The sequence below is a fragment of the Apis florea genome, unplaced genomic scaffold, assembly GCF_048593485.1.
Source record: "Apis florea isolate Af1SG1 unplaced genomic scaffold, ASM4859348v1 contig_2293_pilon, whole genome shotgun sequence".
Classification (NCBI taxonomy): Eukaryota; Metazoa; Arthropoda; class Insecta; order Hymenoptera; family Apidae; genus Apis; species Apis florea.
In genome coordinates this window covers 6,967,854-6,992,153 of record NW_028256554.1, presented here as the reverse complement: position 1 = coordinate 6,992,153, position 24,300 = coordinate 6,967,854, and the positions used below count along the sequence as shown (strand labels likewise).

The window sequence follows — 24,300 nt, the reverse complement described above, 5'->3', positions numbered from 1 at the left end:
TGAAACATCGTCGAGATTTTGAAAATCAGATCGACACAAATATCGAGGAATGGTGTTCAATAATCAAAGATGGAAAAAATTCCAGACGACGAATTAGAAAATTTTTTACTCTACAATTTTGTTTCTTCACGCTTATTCACGGGCGAGATTTATTTATCGTGGGCGTGGATTAATGATCATTAGCGTGGTTAACGAGACACACAATGCTTTGATATAATGTGCATCCAGGAATAAAGAGGGTGTTCGTGATTCGAGACAGGGTTTGAACCCACGTATGTGAAGAGAGATTTGTAGAGGGCCGTATAGAATTTGATCTTTGAGATAACAATGCGGGGATGCTAACAATGGTTGGCGTTAATTGTCGCGTTATTAGTTGTTAATTTATTGGCGTGTTTAATTATTGGTTATTGTGGTTGAATTTGATTGGGATGGGCGTGGTGATCGAACAAGTTGTTTCTACAAATCGATGTGATTTCTAGAGAAGTCGGTGCAAATTTTTGCGATTATTTTTTAATGAATTATTTCGATTTTATTAGAATAAAATATATATTTTTTTACGGTATTCGAGTGATATAAAAATTTGCTTCACGCGAAAGCAAAATCATTCATCCTCTATCATTTAAATACTTTCCTTTCTTCGTATTCGATTAGAATATTGTGGCTACGTAATAATACTAATTTCCAAAATTAAATGCAAATTGGAACGAAAAACTGTCGAAACAGAGTTTCGTTTCTGTTCATCTATCGTGATACAATTGGCGAATTTTCAATTGCGCAACAAATGCAGATGAAAGTTAATCACGAGGACAAAACTGGAAACAATATAACAATATTCAAAACTTGCGAAATATCGTTTCGCATGGAGTATTTACGTTCGGTGGTAGTAAAGCTTTAACGATTGTCGTTAAATTTTCTCCACGATGAAAAGTTTATTTTATTCTATTTATTCGATGCGTTTGTATTTATGATTCACAGGTTTAAACAGGGTTAAATTGTCGTAAAAGAACGTTTCGTATTTAACCGAAGGAAATATTCGAAAGGGAATTGGCCAGAACCAGAAACTGCAAATCACAGAATCGCAAGGTCCTGTGGCGCAACGGATAACGCGTCTGACTACGGATCAGAAGATTCCAGGTTCGAATCCTGGCAGGATCGAGGTTCTCTTTTATTTTATCTAATCTTTCTTTCGAAAATTTTTCTTAAATTTTGTATAGATTCTTTTTTTTCTAGTTTCATCATTTTCTAGTAGAATCAAAATTACTGTAGATTCTTTTGAAACGATGTATTTTATATTTGTCGTTTGATAGAAAAGTTCAAATTGCATTAATTGGATAAATTGTGTATTTTGGATTGCTCTTTTCATAAAGAAAAGACAAGAAAAGAAAAGGATATTGGTTTCTTCGTGCAGAAGAGAAATTAGATTAGAATTAGTTAGATTTTTAGTAGACAAAGGCTTGAATGTATTTCCTCAAAGTTTCTTATCGAATTTTGACGTAAAAAGGAAGCGAAGGATAATTGGTGTTTTTTAAAAAAAGGAATCGAGATATGTTTCTTCAATGTATAAGAATTATTATTCGACGTTGAAAAAAAAATCTGGCCCATGGGGGGATCGAACCCACGACCTTCGCGTTATTAGCACGACGCTCTAACCTACTGAGCTAATGGGCCATGTTGAAGACATAGGAAAAATTTTCGAATAAATACCAAACAGTATTAATATCAATATTTTTTTTACAATCACTAAAGAAAATTTGTAATTAAAAATATTTGATTAAATTTAATATTTTAAAATAGTGTGTTTCATTACATATCTATATCTATACACAGGAATAGAAAAGATGAGTTGAATAGTAATAAGTACAACTTGATGTGAATTGAAATGATCATCGATTAAATTGACATGTTCAATACACGATTATTTTGATTGGAATCATTTATTATTCTTCAGTTCTTGTTAGTAACAAATGATGGTATCGTGATATTTAATCGTTTGAAAATAAGTAATTTCCACATAACGTTGATATATGTATATCAGATGAAGCATCATTAAAGATAGAATCTAAGATTAGATATCAATGGAACTGGATTTAAACGTATAATTCGAACACACAACTCTTCAATTATAACCTTATCCATGTCCTCCACTCCAATCTATAATTACGAAATCTTCTATTTCTTCTCATATTTATCGATAATTTTAGACAAATCTATAATTTTTCTATCAGGCCCCGATATAAAATCGCATGAATAATTCACTCTTTATTATTAACATGTTTTATTCTCGTCGGCGAACAATGAAACTCTTTTTCAATAAGCCAAAGACCTCGCACGGGAATCGAATCCGTGACCTCTCTAGGCCATCGTGTAAGCATTTTATTATAAGCTTTTCACATTCAGTTTACTATTTTTATATATATATATTTCATTTCACATTATATCGATCGAAAAACATTCGATACCCGACTCGAAATTTCTCTAAGAGAATTCAATCCTTCCAATAATGGTAAATCAATTTTCAAGAAAAAACGAATTTCAATTCACACCTTAACTTAAATCCCTACAAGCATACAGGAATACAAGAGAGTTGATTCAAATTGGCAATTCCTACTACAGTTCCTCGAGTTTCTTCCTGGCAGCAGATTTTCAACAGGGGTGAAACTTTTCTTTCTCTGAAAGAAATGACAGGCGAGCGAGAGAAGGAAAGCGGCAAGCCGTAGATCAAAGTTTTATTGCCGATCTCTGACTCGGTGGGCCTCGCAAGAGGCCGAGGGCGGTCTTGAAACGCGTCGAGAAACACACATTCGGCCGCATCGCCGTTATAAATCTTCGGCTTTGTGTTATGCCATGCTGAAAATGCGCCGCGAGACGGTTGGCGACGCGCCAGCGAGCGGGCAAAAGCGGAACGCGCGCGACTCCGCGCGTAAAGCGCGGGGCGAGGGAGCTTTTGGCACCCCAGAGCGAACCGAATCACTCTTACCTTGTTAAGCGGTAAGCGAGATGAAGAGGTGGTATTTTTTATTTCCACGAGTACGAGAAAGAACGTGTTTCTAATTAGGCTTCACATTGTATTTTATTTGGTTTCTTTTCGGCTTTTAACCTTCCTTGAGACAATATTTCTTTTTCCCTTGTTAAAATGGCACTTGGAATTTCGTGTCTTCTTCTAGAATAGATTATTCGAATCTTAAAACTCTGGTACAATTTACTTTTTATTTCCAATTATTCGAAAATTTTTTAAGAAAGATGTTTACTTTTTTTCAATTTCACCGAATCGTACGTATATACGTAATTCTAGAGAGAAAAATGTTATATTTATCGTACTTTCAGGATTTTTTTCATAAATCATTTTTAAAATACTCGTATCTATATAAAATTTCGAATTAATCTTCTACGTTACAAACAAAATATAATCGATAAGTTGAGGAAACTTGCCCACAATCTGTCTCAATTAACTCGCTATTACTGTATCTGATCGAGCGTAACCATTTCACGTGTTCCATACATTAAACGAACAAAATTGAATTACAACGTTATAATTCCCAACACGATCTCTTCTTAAATTTAATTAATTTCCGTGTGATCAAATGTTTTGCAACGTTTTCTGTTATACAAACGAGATTCGTAACGAAAAATATTTCCATATATTGCGAGAGATAAAGATATCGTTGTTAATTTAAAAATTAATAACAACGAACACAATTTATAATTTAATCTAAAATGAATGATTAATTGTATTTCGTCGATACGGAACATTGATTAATGTTAGATCGAAGTTACTATCTTGAGACGATGGACGAGACGATTGCTCGCCTCGAAATCATAATCGTACGATTGCGAAATATTTTTTAATTCGTAATCTTATGAAATGTTATGAAATGATGCGAAACACTTATTACGAAATTGAATATGTTATTTGTTGCTTGTGAATTAATCTTTCGAACATTTAGATACGAATACGAATCTTCGATTTTTATTTAACTTTAAAATATATTTAAATAATAAATATAATTAAAATATTTTATATTTGCCAATAACGACAATTAATCAAGGAATATTCTAAAATTAGAATCACAGGATTCAAAACATTGCAAAACAAATTGTAAAACAAACGAAATATAAAATTATATATCATCTTTTAATTTCTACAATTTCGTACTATTTCATCGCGATAACAATCCTCAAACAATTCCTTTACGAAATTTAAATTCCGCGTAATTCAATTGGCCCAAAGAAGATTAGCTTCTTTCCATGCGACAATTCACCGAATTTGCTTTTTAATTAAAAAAAAAAAAAAAAAAAAAAAGAAGAAGAAGAAGTAGAAAGAGAAGGGAAAGAGAAAGAGAGAGAGAGAGAGAGAGAGGGAGAGAGATAACTACTAAGTCGACGTAGATACAAATCTTCAATTATCGCAAATGACGATGCGCGGATTAAACGTCCCACGGGAAAGGAATACGCGAAATAATTCCCTCCTCGAAGAGCTTAAAGTTTATTTGCGTAGCCGTGACACGAGCACGCTGCTGCTACGAGCATAACGTGTACACTGAAATAAGAGACTCCACTTAAGCGACAGATTTATGCGAGCAGATATACGCGTTTCTCACAAAAGAACCAGTTTTCTTTTTCTTCTTCTCCTTCTTCTTCTTTTTTTTATTGTCCCTTTGCACGACAAGCCGCTTCTTCGTGAATTACGATCCCCGTTTTAGTTTATAATTTCACTGTTTCGCACGATGGATAGACGCACGTGATAAGTTACGAAAATGTATAATCGCATAATCTCTGTGATAAAAGTGAAAATTTTATTCCTCCTTTAATTTTGGTGGATGCGAATATTCATAAATTTTAATGAAAGTAATCGTGTAATAAAAAACTTTAGAATCTTAGAATTCGATGCTATTAGTTTCAGGAATTATTGGATAACGAAGGTAAGGTAAATTTGAATTAGATTTTAAAATATTTTACATAGCGAGTAGCATTAATGAATGGAATAGAGAATAATATAATTAATCTACTCTAAGATATTGAAGCTCGTATTGTTATAAAATTAATATTGTATAATAAAAATATACGAGCGATATTTGTATTCAATTCTAATTCTTAAAAATGAAAATAAAAATATTCGAGTAAATTTTTTCCAACATTGTTTTCGCGCAAAAGCAAGAGATCCAGAAAGGAACAAAAATCGTGCATGTATAAAAATAAAAGTTGATAAATGGAACGATTTTTATTCCATCCAGAACACGTGTACTTCGATTCTACTGGCATAGCAAAAAACCTTCGATCGCCATTCCTTTCGCCATTCCACGCGAAACAGTCTGAAATATTTGACGTCAATCGATCATACCCTCTCATTTCGATTTCAACCCATTCTCTTGCCTCGCGAAAATAGAAGATATTCCGAGAAGAAGGTAAAAAAGAAAATCCAATTAGAAAATCAATCCTCGTATATCGTTTTCAATCTTCATCGAGCTTGAACGACAATCGCGAAGAAAAGAAAATAAACCGATCGATATTATTCTCTTGCATTTTCAAGCTCGTTCAAGCTCGAAGCATTAATAAACTGAATCTCTCTAAAAAGTAATTCTATAAAAATTCTACAAAACACATAGATTCCTCTCGAAAACGAATACCCGAAAAAAAAAATCGAATAAAATGCACCCGCCATTAATTAATTCAAATCAACCAAATACACATTCCAATTACAACACTTGTGAAAAAAGATCAAACCTCTCAAGCATAAGAGCATCGTCTCTCCCATAAAAATCATTCACCAATATTGCAACGTTAAATTAAACCCGATATCGAACCCCCTTTCACAATTTTATCAACGACCGCAATACTCGAATCCTCCTCGCCATTTACGCGCCCCCTTCGCCGTCCTAACGAAGCTCCTCTCTCTCCCCCTCCCTCCCTCTCCAACTCTCCTTCCTCCTTTCTTCCAAACATTCCGCAAAAAAAAAAAAAAAAAAAAAAAAAAAAGAAAAATTCCGCGTCACGATACAGCCGAGGAGAGAAGCAAAGAGGAGCGAAAGGAAGGATCTGGTCGAAGGGGCCTCTCTCACGCGAGACCCACTTAGAGGGCTGATATTAGCATATAAACTAGAAAATGTTTTATCGCGCCTCCGCGAGAGAGGCTCTTTCCGCCGCGAAATATTTATTGGTCCTTAACGATCATTAGGGAAGGTCGAAAACAAATGGACACACTCGGTCGTGCCGCGATCCCCTTTGATACAAACGTTTCTCCCCCCTCCTCACCTCGTTACAACACGGGGGACACGGCCTACAGGTGCGCTCTCCTGCGCTACCCGTCTCCTTATTAGCTATTCCGATATATCCTCTTACTTCTTCAACTTCCTTTCTCCCTCTCTCCCGTTTTTATATCTTCTCTTTCTCTTGTTTCTTCTCTCGTTTCATCGAGCCAGTTCGTTCACCTAGCCGCGACACCATTTTTACCACGCTTACCCTCTTCTCGTCCAAGGGTTCGGTGAGATCAGTGTACGGGTATAAATGTTTGTAGGATTTCGAAATGTTGTTTTTTTCTCACACGCGATTGAAAAAAATTTCTTTCTATCAAATCCTTTCGAACCAGTCTTTCGAGACACTCTTTGAGAAATTCTAATCTAATCGAATCTCGCTCCATTCGAGCTCGATAAACGGCAATCTTGCTTAAATTTTCGCAAAGCATCGGAGAGAGAGAGAGAGAGGGAGTTGCAATTGGTTAAAATGATAGGAGGTAAACATTGAGAGGAGGATCAAGCATTCCATAAAATTAGTATATGCCAAAGTGGTTGGCACGGGGCGCCTTCAGGATCGTTTAGAAACTGTACTTCGTTTTCATGGCCTGATAAGAGCCAGTCTGGAATTCCAGAAGTTTCCGCGGAAGTCTCCATCTCCTTTACGTGTTCGCGATAATGGAACGAGCGAAACTCCTCCTTTCGACCAGTTTGGAACAATATCAAGATATGCGTCTAACAAGCGGCGAACGACGCGATCGTGTGCAGCTATCTGAGTGCAGCGTTGTGCGATCAAATCTTTTATTTTGTTTGAAAAGTAAACGAGGCTGATTCTACTATTCTTCTATCTCTGGTGTTTTAATTTTAATTCGATTTAATAAATTGAGATAACGGAAAAAAGTTTGAAACGAAAAATTGAGACAGTTTCCAAATTGAGAAGTTAACCCCTTCGAACGACGTTTACTTGTGGGATGGCTGGATATTTTTGCTATATCCGCTTGTATCACACCCGTTTCATCACACACGTTTGGTATTCCCGATCGATACTTTAAATTAAATTTATCCGGTTAATCATTGGTTATCGAACTTTTAAATTGATCTTGGACGAAGTCTTGGATGAAGTTTGATGGAATAAATAATCCCACGACTTTGAGGAAAGTGTACTTAAATAAACTTGCTATCTTGCGTTTAATTTATACAACGTTGCCGAACGAAAAATTATTTTATTTATAAGTTTCCTATCCCTTCGAAGAATCTTCTCTTATTTCATCTTATCGATTCAGTTCTAGCATCCCTTGTTCCTAAACCATCCCAAGACAACACAGAGTAACAATGACAAATCTACTCCCAAGTTCCGAAAACTCGTACTCCCCCCTCCTCTTGAAGAGCATCGATCTTTATAAAGAGACATCGATCCCAATTTATCTTGATCCTTTCTCTAAAACTCAAATATATCCTCTGACGAAACTAAATCTACTTGCACAAAATATACCGAAACGCTGTAGACAAATTTCTTTCGATCGGTCATCACGTACCAGTTCCCTCTGAATTCAAAGGATCCACGCAACAACCGGTCATCCAAGATTCGATCATCCTCCATCGCCATCCACCCTATCCCAAAAAATCGAAGGAGAGAGAGAGGCCGTAACTTTTAATTGCAAGATCTCCAATGCACCAACTTCCTCCGTCAAACATCACCGCCCATCCCCCTTTTCCGCATTCAGATCCGAAGGGATGCGGCCGAGGAGGGGAGCAGCCTAACTTTCTAGACGTTTTCTGCGCCCAAGTTGGCATCCGTGGCCCGTCGAACTTCGATTAAATCGGGGAATCGAGTCGAAATCGAGGCGAGACGGATCGAGGAGAGACGGCCGTAATTGGCCCTCCTCGACTACTCTCTCCTTGTGCCGTCGATCCTCTCTCGACCGCCTCTCTCTTATTCTCGTGGCCAGTCGTTAATCTTTTCCAAGATATACTTGATCATTGCACGCCTCACTACGTCTTCGTTTACGTCCGAGGTGGATCGAGTGCCGACAATTTCCCGTTTCCACTCTGCCATTTCTGCGCGCCCTTAAGGAGCGAAGAATGGCCGACAGGGAAGGGGAAGAGTGGCCGATTGTATTTCCCTCTCGTTCGAAGGCAGAGAGGATTAGCGATCTATCCCCGAGCGTGCAGCAGCGGACTGGAAATCTGGATTTCAAACGACCAAGCTTCGAACCCTCCTCCCCATTAACGATCGGCCGCTTTCAATTTCGAATTCTTTTCAATCGCGTTGCGTTTATGGTTGTAGAGAGTTCGCCGCTTTTGAAGGGATACGCGTGGTGGTGGTTGTCGTTTCTAAATTGAAAATATATTTCCGATCAATGAGATGATAAATTATCGAATGCGTATAATTGTTATTAATTCGATTATAAGGATTTTAAATTTGAGCTTGAGAAAAAGAAGCGAGATAACAACGGAACAACGTATAATTCGCAATGTCTTGTTAATTATCTAATGGCCAGAACTCGTTAAATATCCCGATTATTCTCTCGAATAATTTCCTCCAATGGTCGGTATTTGTAACCGTGTTATTATGCAAGTCAGATGCAAGCGTTGCACATTCGAGTTACTTTAATTAGCGGACGATCCCTTTCGGGGATGGGGAAAAAGGGGATGAATTTCCTTTCTCTCTCTCTCTCTCGAACGGGCTTCCTCTTTAGAAAGGATAATGTGATTAAAGTATGCACTCTCATGAACGCCACCATCTCTTTTGAACGGTCGATAGGTAGCTTTCTATGTTGTACCATGGAATCAAAGTAAAAAAAAAAAACATTCTCTTCGGAGAAAAACAGTTTTTCCTCTTCAATCGTACGGTTTTTTTTTATTTATTTTTAATTTTAATTAATACGATGGATCTTTGTAGTTGATTGGATTTGTAGCAGGATTTTCGAAGAAAATTTCGTACGATTTTTCTATATTCTTTGTCGAGAAATTTATAATAAGTTTTCACAAGAAGGCTATCTTTTTTCTCGACGAATCGCTTTGCACAATTTTCGAAAAATAAATTCTTTCGAGCGATTTTTGCAAGAGTTCGACAACGAATTCTTTTAAACAATTTTTTTTCCCCAAATTTTCAGCATCTCTGAGATCTCTTTTCGAATAATTTTTTTTATGATACTTCTAGCGGTTTATTTTGCGGACAAATATTCGCGTGTATATTCACGTAGAACGAGCACGCACTCGTGTAGGGGAAAATTATGAAGGAAAATAAACGAATACCGTATTTGCGCGATTCATTTTCATTCAACCAACGTGAATATAGGCCAATTTAAAAAATAACGGATATGAAATTTTTATAAATATCAGTTTAATCGTAGTGACCGACATAACAATAAATAAGTTTCAATTTCAATCGTTGCGCACCTGTACCTGCATCTGGTTCGTTTATAGAAATTTTCAATTTTTTTTTTCAAAAAAAAAAAAAAAAAAAAAAAGATAAACATCGCAATCATATTCCCCGATATTTCGTTCAGCGAGGTGGAACACCGGCGCAACATTTACGCGGGCTTACGTAACGTAATTTTGACCAAAGCATTTTTCCTTATTAACGGCAATCCCCAAGATATATTTAACACGTACACGATATTGATTTTGCAGCTTTCATAAACAGGAAGCCAAATAACACCGGTCATAAAGTGATTTAACTTACCATGAAATTTTATTACCTTCCGCATCGGTGCTAACGATAATACCGGTGCCAATAAAATATCTCAATTACTGCATTAAAATTAACTCGTCCGAACGGTCCCTGTTTTACTTAATAACAATGTTGCAAAATACCGGGCGCAAGATGGATTAATTTAAATATCTAAATTTATAACGAATAATATCGCGTTGAAAATCAGCTGAAAAATTATTATCTTTATACACACTTATTTTGATTACTTTGATATTTAATTTGTATAATTTACACAATCTCTGTGAAGAGAATTCGCAGAGAGAGAGAAAAAAAGAGTACAACGAGAGTTCACTATTTCCGCATAAACGACAAATACAACGTTTGTTGCAAACAATAAATATCTTCATCAACGTTTGAACATTCTCTTTTAATGCACCATTTGCATTTGCTCGAAGTGAAAACTTCTTCGTTCGAGTGTAAATTCCACTCGTTTTATTATCATGCAAACTAATTACATAATAGAAACGTCCGGCGAAGTTCATTTAAAAACACAAGAAGAGAAAGAAGAGGAAGAAGGAGAAGGAGAGGGGCCCTTTCCATTTAAAACGCAAAATTGCTCCACGCATCTTTGTGGAGCATCTCTTGTCCAAGGAAGATCCATTTTCACGATGAGTAACGCCACTCTCCGGGACGACGAGATAATATCTCGAGAAACAAGTTGGTCGAATTATCCCAAGAAAATAATTTCAGCTCAAAGAAAGATGAGATTCATGCAGCCTCGCGTTTGATACCGGGCGAAACTTAAGCCGAGAAGGATAATTAAAAGCGCGATTTACCAGCATAATTACGAAGTTAAATCTAAATTATAGGAGGTAGGGAGGATCGTTTGGAATCGTTTAATTGGTAACAATCCGGTTTTCCTTGGCCATGATTCGAACGTTTCTTCGGCTGCCGCCGCCGCAATTTCCTCGGCCGACCCCTTCGCGGAATCCATTTCGGCTTTTTCTCACTTTGGTAACCTTCTATTGCGACAGTCCCAATTACGCGTAGGGCCAATTATCCCTAATATATTTTATAATTTATTTCTCGACCAGTTGCCTCATGCTATGTCCTGTTCCCCTTGATAAGTTGGGATTACAACTTGTTTCGAGGCGAAAATCCCCCCCCCCGTTCGAGATAAGCAAGATTTGAATTTATAATATTTCCCTGTAATTGGAGAACGGATATAAAGAGACCTGTATCGCGCCAATTTTTAAGAAATATTATTATTGCCATTAAGAAAATGCGTTAACTCGTTTCTTCTTCCTTTTCTTTATTTATACACACGAGTTGGTCTCGAGTTCTAACAAAAGGGATTGTCACTTTTGCACGTTCGATACATCTATTTGAGAAAACAATTTATGATTTCGATTTACTCGTTCATTTTATTCGTTTTTTCCTTCTTTCTTTCTTTTTATAAATTAAATTAGCAATATTTCCAAAAAGAAAAAAAAAGATCCATCCATATCACTCCATACACGGTTCGTTTATTAAAAATTCATACATTCATTTATTCATTAATCGATACATTCGTTTTCAAAATTCAATCAATCTACGGAGTAAAAACAACCGATCCGATTATATCCCGAATACAAACTCGTCGAAGCGGCCACCGCGTTAATTATTTGATTAGCGCGCTCGAATAAAATGCGGTTTCTTCCGTTTCGCGCATGCGTGAACGAGAAAACCGCGAAAATCGTGATACGTGGAAGAGCAGGTACGCGTTTTGCGTACGAGTGCTCTCGGCCAGAAGCAATTTCCATGCATGGTCGAACTGAATAATTTCCTGATGGTGCCGCCCCCGAATCTTTCCTCGTTTCGCATGCGAAACGAGAAGATGAAAGGAGAGGAAGAGGGGATAGGAAGCCCCAACTAACGTGATATTGTTCGAGGCAGGTGGACGTTTATCGACTAAACGTCAGAAAGTTTGACGAGGCGAGAAACGTGTCGTTACATTTTTTTTACTGAATGAAAAGAAGAAAAAAAAGAAGAAGAAGAAGAAGAAGAAGAAGAAAGAAAATAAGACGAATAACAAAGAGGTAGAGAAAATTTTGCAAAAATTCCACAAATTCTTGGAAATATCGAATGTTCTACGAAAAGGGATACGAGGAATATGTATAAACGAGGGATCGATTTAATTAATTCATCCGCAAACGAGCCACGTATACACGTCACAATTAAGACGTTGCACAACAATGTGGATAACAATTCGTTCGTCCGGTTAATCGTCGTGTTGTCGTGAAACACAGAGAATTCAGGGATGCATTGTGCACGGGGATAATTAACTTCATTTAATGACCTCGACCACGAGCTATTCGAGGCGATCCGTTCGGAACAAAGCGATTTCGTCGGTCGCGACGACGCAACAACAATGATCCTCGCCCGGTTTTGAGATTAATTAGAACGACCTTGGCGCTTTGGTAAGCGGTGGAGTGGAGCTCCGGTAATAGAGTAGCTCCTTCAGTTCGACGACGAGAAAATTTCCCGAGTAAGATATTTAACAGATTTTTCCGTGGAAACGACACTTATCTCGTTAAACGAGAAGGATCGCTTTGTGCCTCGTATCCGAATCCTTTGAATTTCAAACGCGAGTTCAAACTATACCCCTTTGTCCAATGGCCAGTTTGAATGCCGCATTATTTTCCACGCTTTGAAAATATTAAGAATTGCCGTAACCGTGACCCGTTTCCATTCTTTCTACTAAACAGACTTTCTACTTCGATTTAAAGCCAAGCTTTATCGAGTTAATATTATTCCCTCTTTCTCTCTCTCTTTCTCTGTTTATCTTGAGGTATTCTTGAATACGACGGATATCGAAAAATGGAGGTCGTTTCGTTTCTTCTCGTTCGTTCCAAATTTTATCTATAAAAGTATTAACAGCTGCGGAATCGACCCGCTTTTAATGAATCTACTTTCGAAAAAACGAACACATCCTTCGATTAATTTCTTCCCTTTGCATATTATTAAAATCCAAGACAGAAAAAAAAAAAAAAAGGAACGAAGAATTCAAAGAATTCGAAGTAAAGAAAATTCTCAAAAGACATTTTTTCAAAAATTCTTTCCGCATGCAAAAATCCAAACTACACGCTCAAAAAAAAAAAAAAAAATTTAAAAAGAAAAAAGAACAAAGAATCCATAAAGCGAGAAACCTGGAAAAAATCCTATAAGTAGAAAGAGCTATATCCCTCGAGTTATCGAGCAACTGTCTCGTAACTCGGGCGAAAATCGTCGAAACACCGATGCCAGTTTCGAATCGGGCACCGGGATAAATTTATATTCCGCTCGTTCACCGATCCCTTCCAGGAACAATAAAGATAACTCCGATCGAGCGCGACAGCCGGTTTACAAAGTCTCTCCTCCTCCCTTCCACCCTTTCTCTCTCTCTCTCTCTCTCTCTCTGGCCCCACGGTTTGCAAATGAACGCGATTTAAATGCGTCCCGGGTCCGTTTTAGCGGAGGCATTTAACAGGTAATAATCAACAACAAACTCGAGTTTCGAGCCACGATCGGATCTGCGTACAGAGAGAGAGAGAGAGAGAGAGAGAGAGAGAGAGAGAGAGAGAGAGAGGCGAATAATCAAATTGAAAAGGAAGGGGGCGAAGAGAGAGAGAAAGAAACGAAGAATGGAGGACGGCGTTTGGAGGAAAAAGTGGAGCGGAACGGAGAGGAGGGGAGGGAGGAGAGACGTCAGATAAGCTAACAAATGTCTCCAATGAATAATAATAAGTAGCCCGGTCCAATTTGTATTGCATTTACATCGGGCGACATCCTGGACGTAATTTATATGGCCGGGCCGAGCCTCGGACCGTCCTCCCCGCCTGTCCCCTTCCTTCCTTTCCGCCACGGCCGGCCACCGTTAGATAACATCGAATTAAGCGTCCCGCGCAACGGATTTTTATGCGAGGCGAGGCGCCACGGCCGAAATCTCATGACGATGATTTCGTGTCGAGCTGTATCGAGTATCGTAAGGGAGATGAACGAATGTTGTTACGCGATATCTTTTGACTCGTTAAAATCGTTTGCATCAGGAGGAAAACAATCAGTTAATCGATCCTCGTTATTCTATCTCGACGGGATGATTGCATATTAGCGTCTTGTATTAGAAAGAATTGCATATAATTGGACATCAAAAAATTTCCAGCAAGCAAAGTCCTCTTGCTTTTTACTTTGCTCAAAGATACGCTTCAAATCATCGTGTATCGATACGATCCTGTTATATATATTTCGAGTGAAAGTTACAAACGAAACATTCTGAATTATTTCGTACAATGTTAACGAAGGAATTAAAACCAAATCTCGGTTCGATTTATCGTTCTGACGAATCAGTTAATCGATCCTCGTTATTCTATTTGATTGTATAACTGATTATACTGTCTTATATAAGGATTGCATACAATTGGATATCAAAAAATTTCCAGCAAACAAAGTTCTCTTGCTTTTCACTTTACTCAAAGATTTGCTTCAAAATCATTGTGTATTCACTCACGATCCTATTATATACACTTCGAGTGGTTGGTTCAATTTATCGTTCTGACGAACGTGTATATAATAACTCGTTATTTTATTTATATTTCGATGATTGTATAACTGATTATACTGTCTTATATAAGGATTGCATACAATTGGATATCAAAAAATTTCCAGCGAATTAAGTCCTCTTGTTTTTCACTTTGCTCAAAGATACGCTTCAAAATCATCGTGTATCACGATCCCATTATATATATATATATATACTTCGAGTGAAAATTACAAACGAAACATTCTGGCGAACGAATTATTTCGTACAATCCGCCAATGTTAACGGAGGGATTAAACGAAATCTCGGTTCGATTTATCGTTCTAGCGAGGGCGATCGTCATAAAGTTCCATGAGAACCTCCATCCACGAATTTGGACCGCACAGGTGACACGGCACAAAGACGAGAGCGTCCATCCGCTCTCCGAAAACGGCCGATTTCACTTCGAATAAGCTGGAAACAGGGCGTAGTACCTGTTCAACGTTAATTATTTAATGGGAACGTTGCAGCCCCACCAACCGGACCGGTATTAATACGTTCCCACGGCGGACAACCATCCGTAGAAATGATATTCCAGCGTTTCTGTTAATTCCACGATGCAAAACGTGGAAAACCCCTTGGCCCAGAGGCTCACACGAGGCTGTTGGACCCCCCCAAATAATTTGTCGTTGACGCGACAAATTGTTTCCATCTGGCGTGGATTAAAAGGTTTTCCCTTCGATGCAACAATTTTTTTCTCGTAATAAATCAATCATTTGCATACAATTCGGAAATATGTATACAAGATGACAATTCCAATCGATCATTTTCCCCAACAACGTCTTCGATCGAGAATTCAAGACTTGCATCTCTCTCTCTCTCTCTCTCTCTCTCTCCTGATCGGGGAGACGAAAAAGATTCGTCCAAAATTCTTTCCTCTCCTCTGGTGGTCGAATGGAAGCACCCCGTGAAAACACGTCGAGAGAGAAGAAGGGGGAAGACAGAGAGCGCGACATTGGAGACGCCCGTTAAAAGATACGCCGGACTCGGCCCGTGTCCTTCTATGGGCAGGATGCGTGGCCACGATTTACGAGCAATAAAGTAGCAATAACGATCGGTTACAACGGTGTCGTCCACCGGTTGCATTGTGCACGCGACACAACCCCGTCCATCGACACGTCCTTCTTCCACCAATGCGCTTTTACTACACACAGGTGTTTACGGCCCGAGTTTACGGCCTTGGTCGGCAGGAGAATAGGAGAATATTGGATGATTTTTAGTGGAAGGAGGAAAGTTTTGTTCTTGGAGAAGGGTAGCAGTAATTTCCTCTCGATTGTTACGATTACGAGAATGGCGGTTTAATGGAGTTGTCCGCTTGGTTATTTTATTTTATTAAGGGGGAGGATACGGGCGAAATGTAATCGAGCTTATATTAACAGAGATGATGGCTTGTGGAATTTTGTTTTATCCTATAATTTCATTCGCAAGTCAATTTTTTTTTTATTTATTACAATTTATCGAATAACACTTGGGGCGTTAAAAGAAGAATTTTAGGCGATTTTAGATTTAAAATGGGCGGATATTTTAAAGATGTGAAACGAAATGATCAAGTTTCACTTTCGCAAGGAGAAAGGAAGAGTAGAAATTTTTACGATATCCTTCAGATGGTTTAAATATTTCTTATTCTCTTCGAAAAATATATTGCTCGGGAAATTTATGGAAAAAATATTATTTCTCCACTCGGTCCTTGTGATTCATCATTCTCGTAAATGCATTCATCATGCACCATTGACATTTGGCCAAGTAGTTTCGCGACATTCTCTCGTGGGAATCAAAGGAACAACGTGTCCGGCGAAGATTCGCATGCTTGGTTTACGGCTCTCTGTCATAAAACAGTACTCAGACGAGCCCCTTTCACACGTGAAATAAACACGACTATAACTGATGCAATGTTGTTTGACTAGGTTCTTTACCCGCACGTGTAATTTCAACTCGTTATTACTAACTGGATAAAATTAATTTTATCATCGACAACGTGTTAACTGCACAGATTAAGGATCAGAATTAAAGTTTATAAGGCACGAATGATTAACAGTGTTTTACACGTTCCTTCCTATTCATCGCGTCGAAAACTCGATTAACTCGATAAATAACACGAAACGACGACTTATTGATGTGAAATTCATCATCGAGAAAGAATATTTTCGACAAAAAGGAAAGATAACGTGATCCATTGGAAAAGAAATTTTATTAATTAAACTTCTAATAATCGTGGATTACGATTGTCGAGTCACGAGCGTGCAAGTTTGCAATTATAAAGTTGTTGCCAGAAACGTGGAAGAAGAAGAAGCCGTCGACCGATTCCAATAAACGTTCGAGCCGAGGCTATTTCCTGAAAGGATTTCATTCGGCTAATTGAGCGGATGAAATCGATAAGAGGAATTCCCTCTCCATCCGTATAAATTGGCCGAGTTTATGTTTCTTCTTGGGGGATAAAGGAGGCGGAGCTGTTAATGGTATTTGTAATTGCGCTTCGGAAAAGTCGACCGACACTTGTTGCGCTCTCGATTATTGCGATCGATCCGCACGCCTCGACGCACGGTGTCAAAGTATCGAATGATAACAATAACTTGTCCGTGCCGGAGGGAATTCCGCGAACCGTACAATTTCATAACATAAACTTTCTATTATGAATCCTCTCGAACAGTGTGTATACACATTTATACAATTCCCAGAATTTTACTAATCGTACGGTGTCTACGAAACTTTCCTTTAGAATATTTAGAAAGAATCGATAACAATGAGATCGTTCAATTACGATCGAACAAAAGATTTCGAAAATTTCCAACATTTTACGAGGTGGCTCTTGTTTCGAAAAAACATCGAAAATCGCAAAGAAATTAATATCGACGAGTGGTAAAAAAGACGGTTAAAAAATGATATATCCGCGGTATATTTCAGGTTCAAAAATTATTCACAAATTTTTCTTTTCACTCGTATAATTTTACGCTAAATATTTTCTCGTTTCGTTTTTTTCTTTTTTTTTTTTTTAACTCCATATGATCGCGTTAAATCGTTGAAAATAATTCAACGATACATTTCTCGCGGCGAATTCGTATAATGTATAAAATCAGGTGACTGGAAAAAGGACGGAAAGAGTAATTTTACACGGTTCGTGGATTAACCAGTTTCACGAGAGAGAGAGAGAGAGAGAGAGTGAAAGAGAAGGAAAACAGAGATACTCGTGATTTTCACTATGCAAGTGCAAGTGATTCTTGTTCTACTTTAATAGAATGTTGAAATACGATAAAAGGGAGTTCGTCAATCACTAGAAATATTTTCTTATTCCGTTTCTCCGATCATATCACATTATTTAATAAAAAAGAAACTCCCCAGAAGTAGAAGTAAAAACAAGAAATGAAAATATTTTGCTTTATAGAAATCGGGCGATCCAATTTTTTATTTTTATTTTTTTTCCACACTTTTCTACCAAGTTTCTTTCCAAAAGCGATGAATCAAAACGAGTTCTAAAAAATTCTAATTCCAAGTAACCAATTTGTTTATTGCTTCAATAAATTGCAAAAAAAAAGAAAGAAAGAAAGAAAGAAACGATACGATAAACATCTAAATCCCGCGATAAAATACAATTCTCCTCGCTTGGCCAAAAATTACTTTCACCGATTTTGCCATTTATCCAAGAGACCTAGGATTTAGGACATGTAATACACTCGCGACAATTGCGTTCAAAGGGCGCCGTCGAATGCGAGATTCTCGGATTCATAAACATCTGCTGAAAAACTCGAAAGGGAGAGTATCTCATCCCTTCGTAACGTTTCGCAACCGAGGATGAAAGGGTGGACGGGTTAAAGCTTGTGTTTAAGAGAGGAGGGTTTCTCCCGGGGGAGAGAAGTTGCATCGTATCGCAATGACGATAGCCGAAACGGTTCCTCCCTCCCCGTAATGGCCCCGGCCGGAATAGTTTGAGAAAAATGGCCCCGCCGGCCGAACTTAAATAAACGCCGGATAAAACGATTTATTGGCGCGCCGCGAGTGGATAACGCTATCCATTTGTACGTAATTCCGGCCGGCCACGCTATCCCCCCTCATCCGAAATTGTTACCGGACGAAAATTTCGTTTCGAGGTAGAAACCTCGACGAATTTCAATTGCACGATTGTTCTCTTACACGTCCTTTTCTCTATATATTCACACTCGACAACAGTTGTTTGCACGAATTGTTTGTCGATCGATTTTGGAAGATTGGATTATCGTTATTTCGGATAAAGAGATCGATGAATCTCAATTGTATTGATTTTTAATAAATTAAAATTCGGATAAGAGATCGGGCCCAGTAGTGGAAAGGAGGAGTGTCCGTATGATTAATCATTGCAATTAGAACTTTTTAAACACGCTCCCTCGTCGGAATATAATATACAGCAACAAAATTTAATCACGAGTATCGAGATTGAGGAATAAAATTGTTAATTAAAAGTGCGTGTAACAGCAGCAAAATCAATTCTATCCACATCTCCCGTTCCGATACGGTTTTTGTTTTTATCTCGACTCCTCTTACTCCAGAGATAACTCCGCTGTTCAATTCGAGTCGTAATTCTTCGTTCCTTCGCTCGTACAATGTCGAACCCACTCACTGACCCGACCCAATCTGGACTCGATGGCGCTTGTCGACTGATCCTTTTTTTTCTTTTTTTCTCTCTCTCTCTCTATTACTACGTGTACGCGTTTCAAGGGAGGAGGTCACGAGAATCTCAAACCGCCATTCAAAATTTTTCACGCTCGAATTTTCCTATCTTCGAAATAGTTCGATCGAGAAATAAAGGAGAATTGGTTTTTTCGAAAATACGGTTTTGTTTGTTTATCGAATGGATTTGGGATCCTGGGAAAATTTAATGGTTCTAAAAAAGTGGAGAAGGAAAGGTTTATTAAAAATGTAGGAGGGAATAATGGAACGTTCGTTTGGGCGAGATGAAATTTCTACGAAATTTTTAGAATTAAAGATACAAAAGCTTAAATAATAAATTTCCTTTACCCATAGTAATATGTGTTATTCCTTGAATATTTTCGTGCGAGTTTATGCACATTTTATATAGATTTCTTAAAAGACACGTGTGCACCAAGATATACATTATCCACTCTTCTTTATTAAAATCTATGGGTTCTTAAACCTTCTACATTTAACTGAACATCCCTTTTACGTTCGTTCAATCGTTTCCAATTCTCCAACACTTTCTAGAATATCTACGATAAATATCTTTCTCCGTAAAACAAATCCGTTTTCACGATTCTCGACATCGATCATCCCCATAAAGACGATCCACCACGACCCCTTTTCCCCGATTATTTCCCCGCCGTTACGTCTTAATTACGCTCGTGTCGCCGGTGAATCTCGAGCAGAGTGTTCGTGGAAAGAATGTGGCCGAATCAAGGAAGGAGGGAACGTGACTTAAATCCATTGCGAGCCCACGAAACTCGACGGGGGTCGTTTGTAACCGTCGATGGCGCAGTTACGCGGGAAGAACGACCTCGAAATAGAGAGAACGGGGGCCATAGGTGAGAACGAAGCCAGTTAAAGGGAGGGAAACGGTGGGCTGGAGGGGGTCGAAACCGGGTTCTGGGACGAGATGGAAGAGAAACGGTCTCTCGCGAGATAAGGAGCGTTGAAGATGAAATAAAGGAGGGAGGGAGGGAAATAAAAGGAGAAAGGTGTAACCGAGAGGGGGCTGGTAATAAAGGGAGGAGAGGAAAGGAAATATAAAGGGGTAAATTTTGCGAGAGAGAATCGTGGAAGAGGATACTTTTGTTCAACCAAAGTCTACGAATTTTAATAATATATTATTAAGTAATGACGAGGTACAATTGAACTTCGCGTTCAATTTGATCCTTGAAGAATCTTTCTAAACGTATCCACGTTATGCTTCGAAATTATTTTAATTATTCTAAGAAGACAAAGTCAGTAATCAAGAAAGAATAGACGAAGTTGATAAACGAAACACAAACAACAAAATTTCCCTTAATCTCCCTCGTTGTGGACGAGTAACGACGCTCCACTATCATCGAACGCATTATCCCTCGCGATCGTGAGCAAATCTCCCAATTCAGCTCCGCGAATGTCTTTCGCGGAATGTCCCCTCATTTGCGTCTCGCCACTGCCAAGCTATCAGCTTAACGCCTCGATGGGCCTGAATCGGAATCCGAGCATCCGAAGAACGACGTCGATTCGTCGTCGACACACGCGTCTTCTCGCAGAAAGAAGCTAATCCGACAACGTCGTCGCTTTATATCGGGCTGTAGTTACGTCTGTGTCCAGACGTGATCGACAGTAGGAAGGGTTGGGCAAAGTATATATATATATATATATATAGAAAAGGATGAAACAGCTTCGTGAATATTTAAAACGAGTTACGGATCCTATTTCCGCTCGAGGATAATGGTAAATGTAACGAGGTATGAAAAGCGATAAGGCGTGTCTTCCCTGCGTCTGACTATTTTATTGATGGCGAGTTAGTTGCCTTTCGTGGTGGGGGAAGATATCTTCGTTTGGTGTTAAAGGAAAAATGGAGGAATGAAAAAAGAACGACGAATACTCTTTTCTTTCTCATCGCAATTCCATTTTCGAATGATCATCTTTCCAATTCAATTCGTTCTGTAAATTTTTAAATATCTACCATACGATTATCGATCTCTCGTCAAAAACTCGAAAAATCCAAAAATGGAGTGGAGAAAAAGCATCAATTTCGAAAGTAATTCGGCGTATATCGTATAATTTCCACGTGGACACGAGGCTGTACAACGCTTGCACCGCTTCCCGGTGACATGTCGGCCGCGGGGTTACAACGTGTCCCGTGCGGCAGCACGCGTTTCCTGTTTGCTGTTAAATAAAGCCTTTAGCCTCGGCCGGACGAAACTAACGACGCGCGTTTACCGTGCAAATACCGCTGCCATTAGTTCTGCGCGAACAGAAAGGGGATATTACCAAGTTAAGGGATAAATTTATACGATCGTGCTGCATCATTGCCATCCACTTTCGTTAATTAGCTCATCCCTCTGTGTCCGTGATTACGATTTGCTCTTTTTTTTTTTTCTTTCTTTCTTTCTTTCTTTATTCATCGACGTTGATTTGGCTTTGTGTTCTCGCTCGGCTCGCGTTTAACTCTCGATACGAACGTTGTCGAATAATGTTTGACCGATTCGTGTCGATAAAATATAGCTTACGATCCCTCCCTCCCCCCTCGTGGAGCTTGTTAATCGGTCGCTTTGACTTCTTTATTGATCTCGGGGTATTAACGGTGGATGGAAATTGATTCGAATTGGCCAACAGTGTAAAGGGGATTAGATTTGTTGTTATAACGAGCGATGGCTGTGATTTATGAATGTTGGTTTTTCAAGTTAAGGACTTTCGGTTTTGGACATGATTCGTGTAGTCTCGTTTTATTGGATGGGACATTTGGAGGAATTTCTAATTGTGCCTGCGGTGTCAGCAGATTCAGGATTGTATTCGGGATAATTTTTGAAAGAGTTAAGTTAATGATATTATATAACAATATTATCGAAATAAAAAAATTGTGTTTCGAGAGATTGGGTCATTGAATTTTAAGGTGTTATGTATGCAAATATATTTTGTTTAAATAAATAAAAGATTTATATTTTATAAAATTCATTTATAAATTAAGGATAGAAATTATTTTAAATAATTGAAATAATATTTATTTAATCGTATTGTAGACAATGTTCATTTATAAGAGAAATGCTATCAACAAGCAGTCGTGGCCGAGTGGTTAAGGCGTCTGACTAGAAATCAGATTCCCTCTGGGAGCGTAGGTTCGAGTCCTACCGACTGCGAAAAGTAGTTGTTGAAAATTTAATTTTTTCTACATTCTATTTTTCACGTTTTACTTTTAACACGTAACGTTTTTATTTAATAACAAAATATATTGTTATATTTAAAAAAAATTAACCAATTTTGTATATATTTTTTAATAATAATAATTATGACTATTCATAAAACCTTTTTTTTTAAAAAAAATAAGTAAATAATATTTGAACAACAACAATAATGATATTTTTAATATATATAATAATTTAGCTCGAGAATATAAAAGTTATATTACACGCTAAATTATTTCAATTGTTTCTAAAAAAAAATTTAATTTTTCTATGCAATAAGAAATTTTTTGTTTGATATTTCAATCAAAACCACTCAGAAAGCATCTTTCCCATCCCCCTCGCACTAAGTACAAGGGGTGAACGGTCATCGATGACTGAGAAATTGAAACAAAGTCAATTTCTCGAGCCTTCCTCACGCTCAGGAAAAGATGCTATCGCTCCTCATCGTGGCTGCATCAACTCTACGTTAGGGCAGAGCTTTGAGAAGATCTACTACAGAAACGATCCTGTGAAGTACGATCTTAATTTACTCAGCCACAATGACACAATATATAGCCAACTCTGCACTTTCCCTACTGCGAGAACTCGTTTAACGACTTGGCCCTCTATGAGAAAAAACTTGAAATACTTGAAGAAGAATTTACGATGCTGATATCATGTGTTATCTATTTATGAAATTTATTATATAATTAAATTTATGAAGTTTATTTATCAAGTACTTTACTTAACATTTCAAAATACCTATCAAAATTAATAAATTTATAAACAACGTTTCTCGATTATACTTTATTTAACGAATAATTATTGTACTCATTAATTTCCGTAATTAAAGAAGTTGCAACATTATTGCCATTAATAATTTCCTTTCTTCAAATTCTCAAGTTCAGAAATATCGATCGCGAAGCACGCAATAATTCTAAACTCTTAACTGCAAAGACAAGAATAAAAAAAAAAAAAAAAAATAAAAAAGTGTAAAAAGTTTCAGGAACACTGCACAGCGTTTTAATTAAAAGATTGAATCTGCGCGATCGGCCACGATCCAACGATTAATTAACAATTGCCCGTTCTCGTTTTCCCCAGTAGTAGTAGTAGTAATAGTAGTAGTTGGGAAAAAATTTACATGGAAAAGTTGCCATTTTCATCATCGACGTAATACATTCTCGAAAGTTCAACGCACGGTTACTTCGGTTGTGCTCCACCTACGCCAAACGAAATTGGAATAAACAATTCATCAGACGGTCTGACACGATGGAATTTGTTAAAACTTCGAGAGGAGAATTTCATTGGATGCGTGGATAATGAAATTCTCGTTCTGATTGAGATTCGATTACCTCCACGTTACTTTTGACGTGGATACTGTGTTTTGGAAAACGAGTTTAATCGTGATGGATGGCATAAATACTTGTGTTGCGTTCGAGTTTATCGGTTATGATAAAAGATAATTAATTTCGCGAAATTTCACCTCGATGGAAAACAGATTTTCGATAATTTCGATTTAATTTTGTGCAATTTACATCTTTTAAAACGGGCAAAATTGTTGCTAAGCTCAAACGTTTCTTATCTAACATCTCTTCTAGCGCGATCAATTTGTGTATTTTATTCGATTTTTAGAAAGCTTATCAAATGATAAAGAAACATTGATGATTAATTAATCGTCGATTTTTTTCTTTCTGAACTTAATTCGAATCAAACAATTTTATCGATCTTTTATCATACTCCTAATCATCTACTTTTTCCCTCATTTATTAAAACGAATTACATTTCTCATAATGAAATTAAATAAAAGACCAATTTGAATTTTGGATCCCTAACTTTAATAATTTTTTTTTAATCATTATTTTAAGAATCTTTGGTTTAGAAGATCGATAGAAGTAGATACAATCGTAGCACGTAGAACGAATATTAAAAATAACTATCCTCGAAGAATTCTCTCCTTCTCTTTCTCTCTCTCTCTCTCTCTCTCAGAAAAATCTACTCCGC

General features: G+C 37.6%; 4 non-coding genes across 4 annotated transcripts; 2 read left to right on the top strand and 2 right to left on the bottom strand.

Moving 5' to 3' along the window:
- The first annotated feature begins 1,082 nt into the window (after positions 1–1,082).
- Positions 1,083–1,155, top strand: TRNAR-ACG (transfer RNA arginine (anticodon ACG)). The gene has a single exon. It is a non-coding gene; the product is annotated as a tRNA-Arg (tRNA).
- A 439-nt stretch (positions 1,156–1,594) lies between these two features.
- TRNAI-AAU (transfer RNA isoleucine (anticodon AAU)) lies at positions 1,595–1,668 on the bottom strand. Its single transcript has one exon. It is a non-coding gene; the product is annotated as a tRNA-Ile (tRNA).
- Positions 1,669–22,193: 20,525 nt separating this feature from the next.
- Positions 22,194–22,275, top strand: TRNAS-AGA (transfer RNA serine (anticodon AGA)). Its single transcript has one exon. It is a non-coding gene; the product is annotated as a tRNA-Ser (tRNA).
- A 353-nt stretch (positions 22,276–22,628) lies between these two features.
- On the bottom strand, positions 22,629–22,843 carry LOC116414566 (small nucleolar RNA U3). The gene has a single exon (XR_004225109.1). It is a non-coding gene; the product is annotated as a small nucleolar RNA U3 (small nucleolar RNA).
- Positions 22,844–24,300: the final 1,457 nt, after the last annotated feature.